We start from the raw sequence: 13216 nt of genomic DNA, 5'->3' as shown, positions 1-13216 counted from the left end.
AAAATGTTTTTTTTCTCTTTTTTTAATCAAAGAACTGGACATAAATACATAAACTCTTGCATGATGAAGTCTTGTTTCCTAAGAAAATGTTTCTTTTCCACCATTAGGATGGTTTGTAGCCTTTGGTGTATCTGAGAAGGATAAAATTTGGAGTCCTGGATATAAAACCCCAAAATTCAGTTCATTATTTTTTAAAATCATTGTTAGTAATTAGCCTTTTTGGGTCCCATACAGAGCAGTGAAAAATGTAGAACAAAAGATTAAATTCACCAAAAAAGACCAGACTTACACGTCTGACAGAGATTGGAGGAACCCCAGACACCCTTCTAATTCAGAACTGAACCCACTCCCGAAGTTCACCTCTCAGTCAAAAATTAGGCAGGACTATAAAACAAACAGTAACACACATGAGCAATGTGTTTCTTAGTTCAATCAGGTATATGAGACCAAATGGACAACACCCGCCAAAAACAAAGATAGGAAGGGACAGGAAAACTGGACGAATGGACACAGAGAACCTAGGGTGGAAAGGGAAAGGGGAAGAGTGCTGAGATAATGTGGGTGTTTCAATCAATGTCACAAAACAATTCGTGTATAATTTTTTCTTTTATTTATTGTATATAAAATTTTTAATAAATTTGTTCTGTAAACTTTCACCTAAAGCACAGTAAAAAAAATGCAACCATAAATAAGAAAAATAAATTAGCCTCTTTAAGGTTTGTTCACATTCATTTCCATGAACAAGTTAAATATTTCAAATTAAATCTCTGTTCAAGAAAACATGGAGATGTTGTCAAGGTGACTCCGTCCCCCGGGCATCTACATGTTGGGATCTGTTGCTGGCATTTCACATTGGTGTTTCATGTTTTATGAATGGGGAAACTGAGTCCAGGGGCAGCTAAGGAAATGGTCTAAGGTCACATAGCTATCAAGAAAGTAGAGCAGGAACCTGGACCCAAGAACATCTGATCCCAGCCTCACCTGTAAAAGTATGAAATTCTAGTTGATAGTTAATTCTTTCTGAAAACTTCCTCGAGATGAGATATGGGAACCAAACCAAAAGAACCCATTGTCGTCGAGTCCATTCCAACTCATAGCAACCCTATAGGAAGAGTAGAACTGCCCCGTAGAGTTTCCAAAGAGTGCCTGGTGGGTTGGAACTGCTGACGTTTGGTTAGCAGCTGTGCACTAAAGCACTACGCCACCACGGTTTCCGAGGTATGGGATAGAAGGGATAAAGCAAAAGAATGAAATCTGCTATTTTTTGCTGTATGTGGCAAATATAAAATAAATATTTCTAGCTTTTGTTTCGTTTTGCATACCTTTAATTTTTCTCTTAAGAAGGTTGGCAGGTAGCTAAAAACTGTTTAATGCTTACTGTATGCCTAAAACATGTTAATATTTTACCTAAGTTGTTGTTAAGTGCCGTCGAATTGGTTCCGACTCATAGCGACCCTATGTACAAAGGAAACACTGCCTGGTCCTGTGCCATTCTCACAATTGTTGCTATGTTTGAGCTCACCCCTGCAGCCACTGTGTTAATCCATCTCCTTGGGAGTCTTCCTCTCTTTGGCTGACCCTCTACAATGGATGTTTGCAGCTATTTCATCTCAGTTTGAGTCATGCCACGTCAGCAAATGAAGGCCAGAAAAGCTTTATTCCATCCATGTCATTAAGGTGGACTCTGCCTTAACGACATGGATGGAGTAAAGCTTTCCCAGTTATATTCTGAGTGCCTTCCAATCTGAGGGGCTCATCTTCTGGCACTCTATCAGATAATATTCTGCTGTTATTCATAAGGATTTCACAGGTCAATTTTTTCAGAAGTAGACTGCCAGGTCCTTCTGCCATTCTGTCATAGTCTGGAAACTCCACTGACATCTGCTCAGCATGGATGACCCTGCTAGAATTTGAAATACCAGTGGCATAGCTTCCAGCATCACAGCAAGGCACAAGCCACCACAGTAGAACAAGCTGACAGATGAGTCGTGGTTTACTTAAGTAATCTCATTTAATTTTTTAAATGAATGAACTTTTAAAATTAGAATAATTTTGGGTAGGAGTTGCTCAGAAGGAACTGTAGACCTACAACTTGAAATGTGGTATTTCGCCCCAAAAATCTAATTCATAAACAGAGTAGAGATTATAAGCTACTTCATAGACATAAAATTTTGCCCACTTTCTGGAGCAAGTAAGAAATAGAGTTTTCTATTTATTACAATATTTATCACTTTCGTTTAGGAAGAATAGCCTAAGGTCTGTAAACAACAGGCACAGACTGCGTCTTTTGTATTGAAATACACCCACTGCCTGACAGAAAACCTTTACTGAAAGGAAAAAAATGAATGACTACTGTGTTGAACATAAATCACTTGCCTGTTATTGCTGTTGGGTGTGCTCGAGTAGATTCCAACTTATGGTGACCGTATAGAACAGAGTAGAACTGCCCCCATAGGGTTTCCTGGGCTGTAATCTTTACGGGAGCAGATCGCCAGGTCTTTTCTTCTGGGGACCCGCTAGCAGCTGAGTGCTTTGACCAGTGCACTGTCACGGGTACTGAACCACTTGCCTCCATGGTATTAAATACGCCTACTTATAGACATTTCTCACACTCACCCAGACACACATATACACACACACTATCAAAGGTTTGTGGCAATTCTGTTGTCAATTAATGAGTACTTTTTGAATATCTGGTCTGTGTCCACCAGTGAACTAGGTGCTATATACACAAACATGCATTTTTTTAAATAATCCTCTTTGATAGCACTGATGTGTATCAAATACACTTTGTTTCCTTCACCTATTTTGCTCACATTATTTCTCAGATATTCAGAGTAAAAATAAAAATATTTTATTTAATCCATAAATGAGAAAAAGGAAAAAATACAAACAAAAATCTGCACTATAACTATTCAACAGCATACAGGGAGTTTTAGCCAATTCAATACAAAAAGATAAAAACAAAATAATGAAATACGAAGTTAAAAATTGAAATTTTTTGTTTTTAAATGATATTATTATGTACCTAGAAAATCTAAAACAATCAACTGGCAAATTATTAGCGCTAATAAGAGGCTAGAAAACATCCAGACTTTAAGACAATTATCTTCAGGAGTAATTTTCTTAGATAAAAGTGAAAAAGAAAACATAAGAGCTTTAAAACTATGAAATAACATCTATTGAAACTCTCTCATTTGAAGCAGAGCAGAATGAAGAAAACCAAAGACACAAGGAAAATATTAGTCCGGAGGACTAACAAACCACATGAACGACAGCCTCCACCAGCCTGAGCCCAGAAGAACTAGACGGCACCCAGCTACCATCACCGACCGCTCTGACAGGGATCACAATAGAGAGTCCTGGACAGAGCAGAAGAAAAATGTAGAACAAAATTCAACTTCACAAAAAAAGACCAGACTTACTGCTCTGACAGAGACAGGAGGAAGCTCCAAACTCTGGCCCTCAGACACCCTGCTAATTCAGAACTGAAGCCACTCCCGAAGTTAACCTTTCAGCCAAAGATTAGACAGGCCTATAAAACAAACATAATATACGTGAGGAATGTTCTTCTTAGTTCAATCAAGTAAATGGGCACCACCTGTCCAAAAGCAAAGCTGAGAAGGCAGGAAGGGACAGGAAAACTGGGTGAATGGATACGGGGAAACTGGGATGGAAAGGGAGAGACTGCTAACACATAATAAGGATTGCAACAATGTCACAAAACCATTTGCGTATAAGTTTTTGAATGAGAAACTAATTTGCACAGTATACCTTCACCTAAAGCACAATAAAATTTTTTAAAAACTATGAAAAAGTAAGGACTAAACCCAAGAATAAATAGGTAATACATAAAAAAGAGAACTACAGAGCAACCATCTAAGATACAACTATTGGTCTCTACTCATATGGGTCAAAAGAAAATGAAGGAAATAAAAAATTCAAAGAAGAAACTAGCGCACAAAAGACAACCTCTTCAAACCTGAGACCAGAAGAACTAGATGGTGCCCAGCTGCCACTACTGACCATTCTGACCAGGGATACAAGAGAAGGTCCTGAATAGAAAAGAAGAAATATGTAGAACAAAACTCAGATTTCTAAAAAAAAGCCAGACCTACTGGAGCGATAGAAACTAGAGGAACCCCCGTGACTATCGCCCTAAGATACTCTTTGAACTTGGAATGGAAGCCATTTCTGCAGGCCATCTTTCAGCCAAATAATAGATTAGCTTATAAATTAAACACTATCACCTGTAAGTAATGTGCTCCTAAAACAATTAACTATATGAGACCAAATGGTCTACAGTTACTCAAAAGCAAGGATGAGATGGCAAGGAGGGGAAGGGAAGCTAGATCAATGGAAACAGAACAAACAGAAGGGAAAAAACTGAGAATGCTGACACGCTATAAAAATTGTAACCAATGGCACAGAACAATTTGCATAAAAAAATTGGCAAAAGGGAACCTAATTTGCTGTGTAAACTTTCACCTAAGCACAAGAAAATATTATTTCAAAAAAGAAAACTACAAAACTTAACTCAAGAACACAAAGAAAACACGTGAATAAATGGAAAGTCATATCCTGATCTTTGATAATAAGATTCCCTGCTGTTAAAAGTTCAACTGATGGAAAATTTATCTGTAAAGTCAGTGTAATCTCAAACAAAATTCCAAAATTGACTTTTTATGGAATTTGAAAGTTGATTCTAAAATGCATTTGGGAGATAAAACATTAGAGAATATTCAAAATATCTTTGAAAAAGAAAAACAACATTTTACCAATGTCCAAATGTACTATAAAGCATTAGTAATTGTAGTATTGCAGTAGCAGTCTTGTTACTGATCCAGTAACAGGCAAACAGACCAATGGAATATAAATAAATTGACTTGAAGCAGATCAGTTCAATATTGAATAAAGCTGGCTTTTCAAATCAGTGAAAAATAATCAACTAGTGAATAAGTGTTATCTGGGACAGTTGTTTATCTATTTGGCAAAAAAGATAAAATAAAACCCTACCTCACACTATAAATTAAAATTAATTCTAGAGGGTTAATGAACTAAACCTAACTCACACACATACACACACTTGTACTTCTATGAAATGCTTTATTACACAAAATTAGAGCAATGTATTTTCTTGGAAATGTATTGGATTAGAAAACTGGAAACCTCAAAATAGAGAGCCATTAAAAAAGCCATTAAGAAAAAAAGATACACTTTATTATATTTTTTAAAATTCTGTATAATAAAAAACAGTAAAAATATTAATAAAGACAGAGTAGATTATCTGTGACAACTACAGGGTACTTATTATGACATTCTTTATAATACCAAAAACAACAATAAAAAACCCTAAAATGCTCATTAAAGAGGAAATATTAAATAAACGATGGTATATCTATAATGGAGCCCTGGTGGTGCAGATGTTAAGCGTTTGGCTGCTAACCAAAGGGTCAGCGGATTGAACCCCCCGGTCACTCCACGGGAGAAAGATGTGGTAATCTGCTTCTGTAAGGATTGCAGCCTTGGAAACCCCATGCGGCAGTTCTACTGAGTCCTACAGGGTTGCTGCGGGTCGGAATTGACTCAACGGCAATGAGTTTAGCTGAGCAGTTCTTACGGTTTGAGCTGAGTTCAGCTAACCTCAGGTGGAGGTGGACTCGTTTATGCATTTGCTTTCATCTGGTGGGTAGTCCAGAGCTGGGTGGTTTATAATGGCATTGACTGGGATAGCTGGGACCATGCCGTCTCTGATTTTCCAGGTGGGTAGCCTAGACGTGTTCTCCTGCTGGTTTCAGAGTTGTAAGACCATGAGAGTAGAAGCTCCAAGGCATCTTGAGTCCTAGGCTTAGAACTGGCACATCCCTTCGCCTGCATTATCTTGGTCAAAGCAAATCACAAGGCTACCCCAGATTCAAGGAGTGGAAAAAATAAATCCCACCTCTCCACAACAGCTGCTGAAAAGTGTCATGGCCAATTTTGCAATCCACTACTCTCCACTTACGTAAAAGTTTATCCTAAATGAAACAGGTAATTCCATTTGTATGTATAAAGAAAAAGGGTGGGGCGATACACACCAAAAAAATAGCGGAGATTTTAGAGGAATAGGCCTGTGAGGTAGTTATAAAAAACTTTTTGTATTATCTATACTTTTGAATTTTTGCATTGACTCTTTATGAATTATTTCCATAAGTAATACCAAATTTTAAAAATTTAATAAACTCTGAAATTCTGTTCTTTATTTCATACCATTTGTTTTTTCCAAAGTGTTTCATTTGTTAGGCGTTACTGAAAAGATTGTGACCAGGGAATTTGTCAGTGCCAAGCCAATTTAATGAGCTTTAATCTTTTTTTTTAAACAGCTGAACTCACTATATGGAGTTCCTACACCATTTGAAACATAAGCAAATGCCAGAGAATTACACTAAAAATTCTTCTTTCTTCTCACATTAAATTAGCTTCCGCTTTGTAAATGGTTTTTATGATAAGACTCAGCAGGGTTCCAAGGAGCTGAACTTTAATGTGTGGGACATTCAAGGAGGAATTTCTAGATCGATTATAAGTTTCTGTGTTCAAAGAATAACTTCCTGAGTTTGGCAGTGGCACCCAATGCTCCCCAAGAATGCTCGAGTCTGAAATAAATTAAGATGCGGGAATGGGAATTAACAGGTCCCTCCAGGGGTGCAAACCATTAAGCACCCAACTACTAGCTGAAAGGGTATAGTTTGAACTAACCCAGAGGCGCCTCAGAAGACAGCCTGGTGATCTGCTTCCGAAAGGTCACAGCTTTGAAGGGTCTATGAAGCAGTTCACTCTGCTGTTATGGGGTCGCCAGGGGTATGAGTCAATTCCATGTCAACTGCTATAGATTGAATTTTGTCCCCCTGAAATGTGTGTCAACTTGGCTAGGCCATGATTCCCAGTATTGTGTGGTTGTCCATCATTTTGTGATCTGATGTGATTATCTCCGGTGTTGTAAATCCTAACCTCTATGGTGCTTACACAAGTAAAATTTTGCTGAAAATCATTCAAAAGTGGCTGCACCAGTACATCCACAGAGAATTGCCAGAAATTCAAGCTGAATTCAGAAGAGGACATGAAACAAGGGATATCATTGCTGATATCAGATGGATCTTGGCTGAAAACAGAAAATACCAGAAAGATGTTTACCTGCTTTTTTTATTGACTATGTGATGGCATTTGACTGTGGGGATCATAACAAATTATGGAAACATTTCAAAGACTAGAAATTTCAGAACACTTAATTGTGCTCATGAGGAACGTTCATAGACCAAGAGGCAGTCATTAGAACAGAACAAGAGGATACTGCGTGGTTTAAAGTCAGGAAAGCTGTGTGTCAGGGTTGTATCCTTTCAGCATACTTATTCAGTGTGTATGCTGAGCAAATAATCTGAGAAGCTGGATTATATGAAGAACTCAGCAGCAGAATTGGAGGAAGACTCATTAACAACCTGTGATACGCAGATGACACAACCTTGCGTGCTGAAAACAAAGAGGACTTGCAGCACTTACTGATGAAGATCAAAGACCACAGCCTTCAGTATGAATTACACCTCAACCTAAAGAAAACGAAAACCCTCATAACTGTACCAATAAGCAACATCATGATAAATGGAGAAAAGATTGAAGTTGTCAAGGGTTTCATTTTACTTGGATCCACAATCAACGTCCATGAAAGCAGCAGTCAAGAAATCAGACAACATATTCCATTGGGCAAATCTGCTGCAAAAGACCTCTTTAAAGCGTTAAAAAGAAAAGATGTCATTTAAGGACTAAGGTGCACCTGACCCAAAGCCATGGTATTTTCAATCACCTCATATGTATGCAAAAGCTGGACAGTGAATAAGGAAGGCCAAAGGAGATTGTCTTTGAATTATGGTATTGGTGAAGAATATTGAATATACCATGGACTGCCAGAAAAATAAACAAACCTGCCTTGGAAGAAGTACAGCCAGAGTGTTCCTTAGAAGAGAGGATCGAGATACTTTGTCTCACATACTTTGGACATGTTATCAGGAGGGACTAGTCCCTGGAGAAGGACATCATGCTTGGTAAAGTAGAGGGTCACCAAAAAAGAGAAAGACCCTCAAAGAGATGGATTGACACCATGGCTACGACAGTGGGCTCAAGCATAACAACGATTGTAATAAATTTAGTTACTTTTCATGAAAAAAAAAAATCATGCTTCATCTATTTTATATTTTCCTTTGTCAGGGGTAATAGTATATCAGACATTTGTGCCAGTTACTTTGTTCATTGGCCTTCAGCTCCATAAATGCCTTTCTTTACTCTTCTCTGATCACACAAGGCTAGAAGCCTGTAAAATGCATTTCTTAAACTTCCTTAGAGAAGTTTTTCTTCCATAGAGAAAACAAGAACCTTCAAAACTGGACCAATAAGCAACATCATGATAAACGGAGGAAAGATTGAAGTTGTCAAGGATTTCATTTTACTTGAATCTACAGTCAACACCCATGGAAGCAATAGTCAAGAAATCAAATGATGTATTACATTGGACAAATCAGCTGCGAAAGACCTCTTTAAAGTGTTAACAAAGCAAAGATGTCAGTTTGAGGACTAAGGTGCGCCCGACCGAAGCCCTTGTATTTTCCATCACCTCATATGCATGTGAAAGCTGGACAGTGAATAGCGAAGACCAATGAAGAACTGATGCCTCTAAATTATGGTTTTGGTGAAAAATATTGAATATACCATGGACTACCAGAAGAACAAACATCTGTCTCAGAAAAAGTACAGCCAGAATACTTCTTGGAAGCAAGGATGGCGAGACTTCGTCTCATGTACTTTGGATGTGTGATCAGGAGGGACCAGTCCCTGGAGAAGGACATCATGCTCTATAAAGTAGAGGGCCAGTGAAAAAGAGGAAGACCCTCAACAAGATGGATTGACACAGTGGCTGCAACAATGGGCTCCAATATAGCAATGATGGTGCAGGGCAGGGCAGTGTTTTATTCTGTTGTACATAGGGTCGCAGTTCTACTCTGTCCTATATGGTCGCTATGAGTCAGAATCGACTCGACGGCATTGGGTTTTTTGGGTTACATAGGATCGCTATGAATCAGAACTGGCTTGATGGCACCTAACAACAACAAACTTCCTTTCCAGCTGGCTTCCAGTTAGTTTTTGTCAACAGCAGAGGGGATTGGGAGGAGTTTGGGAGATAGAAGAAACGGGCCAAAACAAAAAGCAAACCAATAGCTGTCGAATCAGTTCCAACTTACGGCTTCCCCGTGCATGTCAGAGTAGAACCGTGCTTGTAGGGTTTTCAGTGGCTGATTTTTCAGAAGTATATTGCTGGGCCTGTCTTCTGCGGTGCCACTGATGGGTGGACTCATATAGCCAATTTTTCGATTAGCAGCGAAATGCTTAACCATTTGCTCCATGCATGGACTCCAGAAGGAAGAGAGAAGTCCTTTTTTTACCTCCTGTTTTGAGGGGGTGCCTCCAGCAGAGGCAGCACCCATGGGCTCCAGCTCCAGAAATAGCTACATCACTTATGCGAGACTTCAGGTTCCCCAAGGCTTGTAGTGTAATGAGAATGCATGCTCCTGGCCTCCTGAAAGGACGTAGAGATGGCAATCGAAACAGGAACACCAGTAGGGGTCCCATTAGTCTTGGTGGCCAAGCAAACATGGGCTCTGTGACACCATTTTTCCTTATGTTCCACCAGCCCAAGGAGTGGATGAGGCTTTCTGCAGTTGCTAATCTCTGGGTGATGTCTCCTCTTACTATTTTGCTCTTCCAATATCCTTCCAGCACTATATATATATGTTTCAGAGTTTTGTTGAGGTGTAACTGATGAACAATAAACTAAACATATTTAAACTGTACAATTGGATAAATTTTGACATAAATATGTACCATGATACCATCATCATAATAAAAATAATGAACACATCCATTATTGCCAGACGTTTCCCTGTGCTCCCTCGTAATCTCTCCCACTCCTTACCCTACCACTGGTCTACTTTCTGTCATTAAAGTTCACATTTTCTAGGATTTTATGTAAATGGAACCACACAGTATATATATTTTTATTTGACTCTTTTACTCAGCATAATTTCCCTAATTCATGTCATTTCATGCTTAAATAATTCATTCTTTTTTATTGTTGAATAATATTCTTTGTATGGATGCATCACAATTTGTTTTTCCATTCCACTCTTGATGGACATTTGGGTCATTTCCAGTTTGAAGCAATTACAAATAAAGCTGCTATGAACATTTGGTTACCAGTCTTCTTGTGGATATCTGCTTTCATTTCTCTTGGGTAAGTATCTGAGTTTGGACTGGCTGGATCATTTGGTAGTTTAGCTTTTTAAGAAACACCAAATAGTTTTTCAAAGTTGTATTATTTTATATTCCCACCAGCAGTGTATGAGAATTCCAGTTGCTCCACATCTTTATCAACACTTGGTATGGTTAATATTTTTAATTTTAGTCATTCTAGTTCTTTTAACACTTTTGTAACCAACTCCCTAAACTTAAGTCTCTGTATGCAAAATGCTGCAAACGCTGGTGGCATAGTGGTTAAGAGTTTGGCTGCTAACCAAAAGGTCGGCAGTTGGAATCCAACAGGCACTGCTTGGAACCCGTATGGGGCAGTTCTACACTGCCTATAGGGTCGCTATGAGTCAGAATCAACTCGATGGTGACAGGGTTTTGTTTCTGCTATTTAAAATGCTAGAATGATTTCTTTTTTCCTAGTCGGATGCTAACACTCAATACATTTTAAATAAATGAACGAATGATTCATTGAGAAGAAAGCTCTCAGGCTATGAAAGGATGAGAAAGCAAGAATGACGGCTAGGCAGGAACTGACTATGGCAAAAAGAGAACCTGAAGACTCTATCTGAAGCACAGACACAAAAGAGAAGCAAGGAAAGAATCTCTGAGCAAACACATAGAGGAAAGTTCAGACGTGTTGAATGGGAAACACCTAAGGGTAGGAGAGAAGAGTAAATGACAAAGTAACGGCAGGGTATAGATGAAGGCCAAGGTCAGTTGATCTAGGAAGAAAGAAAGAGTGACTAGAAATGACAATCTGTAGAAATGGTAATGGCTTACATAGAATGGTGAGGTGTCCAAAGAAGAGTTTGAATAAGAGAAGGGGATTCAGTGGGGGCCAATTAGAATACGAGTATAGTAGAAGGCAAGAAAAAATGTGTAGCTTGTGCTGAACTCTAAACTGGTTTATCAACAAAGTACACAGATTACAGAGAAACAAAAAGGCTGGGAACAGAATTAAACAACTCACATACCCCAAGGTAGGCTCAGGAGATTGGAACAGAAGGTCTGGCAGTGACATAAGGCACTAACGCTAGCCTGTATCTTCTGGACAGGTGGCTGGGGTGGGTGGGCAGGAGGTAGGATGTAGCTAGAAATGAATGCCTTATGCTTAAGAAAGAGATTTAATCCACAGATAAATTTAACCAGCAGCAGCAGCAGCACATGGGAAACCTTGGTGGTATAGTGGTTAAGCGCTGTGGCTGCTAACCAAAGGGTCAGCAGTTTGAATCCACCAGGCGCTCCTTGGAAACTCTATCTACTCTGTCCTACAGGGTCTCTATGAGCCGGAATTGATGACAATAGGTTTGGTTTTTGGTTTTTGCGGCACATGTATAGTGGCTGAAGTTACTCCAGAAGGACAAAACACTTGGGGAGAATGAATGGAATGAAGATCAATGGGACCAGCGAGGAGACCCTGAGGAGTGTCATTGCCTCCAGGACAGGTGAGAAACAGAAGCCAAAAAGAGGTCAGAGCAGGACTTTTCAGGGAGAGAGTCTGGTGCAGAAGAGTGCTTCGATGAGAGGGGGCCAAGAGACTCCGAGCTGACTGAGAGTCGGAGAGAAGACTTTGGACTTACTAGAGTGTTACTGCTGAACCGTTTCATCAGGGGCTGCAGGGTGGGGAACAGAGAGAAGCCAGGCTGTATAGAAGACTTCCTTTCCAGAAGGATGGGAAATGAAGAGCCTGGGGACAAAGAAAGCTGTTTTATTAAATCTAGAGTGAGGAAGACATGAATATGTAGGTAGGATGAGGAGAAGGAATTGGAAACAGGGAGATGAAAGGAAACTGAGGAAGCAAAGTTGTGAAGTCATGAAAGGAGATAGATTCACAAGCCAAGAGGAAGGATGAGTCTTCTTCTGTCTCTGAAACAGCAGGGAGGGTGGATGAAGACACAAATAGATCTGGAGATGGTAGGCAGGAATTCCAGCCATGTCATGTGACCCTACGTTGTTGTGTTAGCTGCTTTACGGCCACCCCCTCTCCTGCTCAAGGGGCCCCATGCACAAGGGAACAAAATACTCTTTGGTCCTACACCATCCTCATGATAAGTTGAGGCTTGGGCCGTCGTAATCCATAGGGTTTTCAATGGCTGATTTTTAGAAGTAGATTATCAGGCTTTTCTTCCCAGTCCTAGTTGGTCTGAAAGCTTTGCTGAAACCTGTTCAGTATCCTAGCAACATACAAGCTGGGTCAAGGCTGTCCATGAGGTGCATTGACCCCGGGTCTCCCACATGGAAGACAGGAATTATGCCCCTGAATCACCACTGTCCTCGCATGACTGATAGTCTATACTTTCTGTGGAATGATGAAGCTACGTTGCCTAGACAGAGGGTGGGGGAAAGAAGCAGAGAGTTAGAAAGGGTAGTTTAGATGGAAAGCGTCACATGTCTCAAGTTCAATTAGTTAAATTCTCTTTCTACTTTCCCTTCCATCTATATTTTAAGTTTTGAGCTCCACAGGCATGCTTTATGCCTCTCAGTGCTAACGAATGGAAATTCAGGCTTTGAAATGGCAGGGCTTCCTAACTGCTGGTGAGAGAAAGCTCAGCAAGTTAAGAAGAAAATATATCCCTCTTTTCCTAATTGAAACAAATCAAAATGAAAACACTAAGAAATGTTCTTCTACATCATTTAACTATGCTTGTAAATGTTTTTTTTTGTAAATGTTATTTCTAACACAAGAGTCTTATTTTTCTGTCCAGTTAAATTTTAATTTCAGATAAATAAAGAATACTTTTTAGTATACCCCAAGTATTTCATTTTTTCATTGTGCTTTAGGTGAAGATTTACAGAGCAAATTAGTTTCTCATTAAACAATGAATACACGTATTGTTTTGTGACATTGTTGTCAACCCCGTGATGTGTCAACACTCTCCCCTTCTTG

The sequence above is a fragment of the Loxodonta africana genome, chromosome 15 (assembly GCF_030014295.1).
Source record: "Loxodonta africana isolate mLoxAfr1 chromosome 15, mLoxAfr1.hap2, whole genome shotgun sequence".
In the NCBI taxonomy this organism is placed as follows: Eukaryota; Metazoa; Chordata; class Mammalia; order Proboscidea; family Elephantidae; genus Loxodonta; species Loxodonta africana.
Note: the sequence above shows the minus strand (reverse complement) of the source record.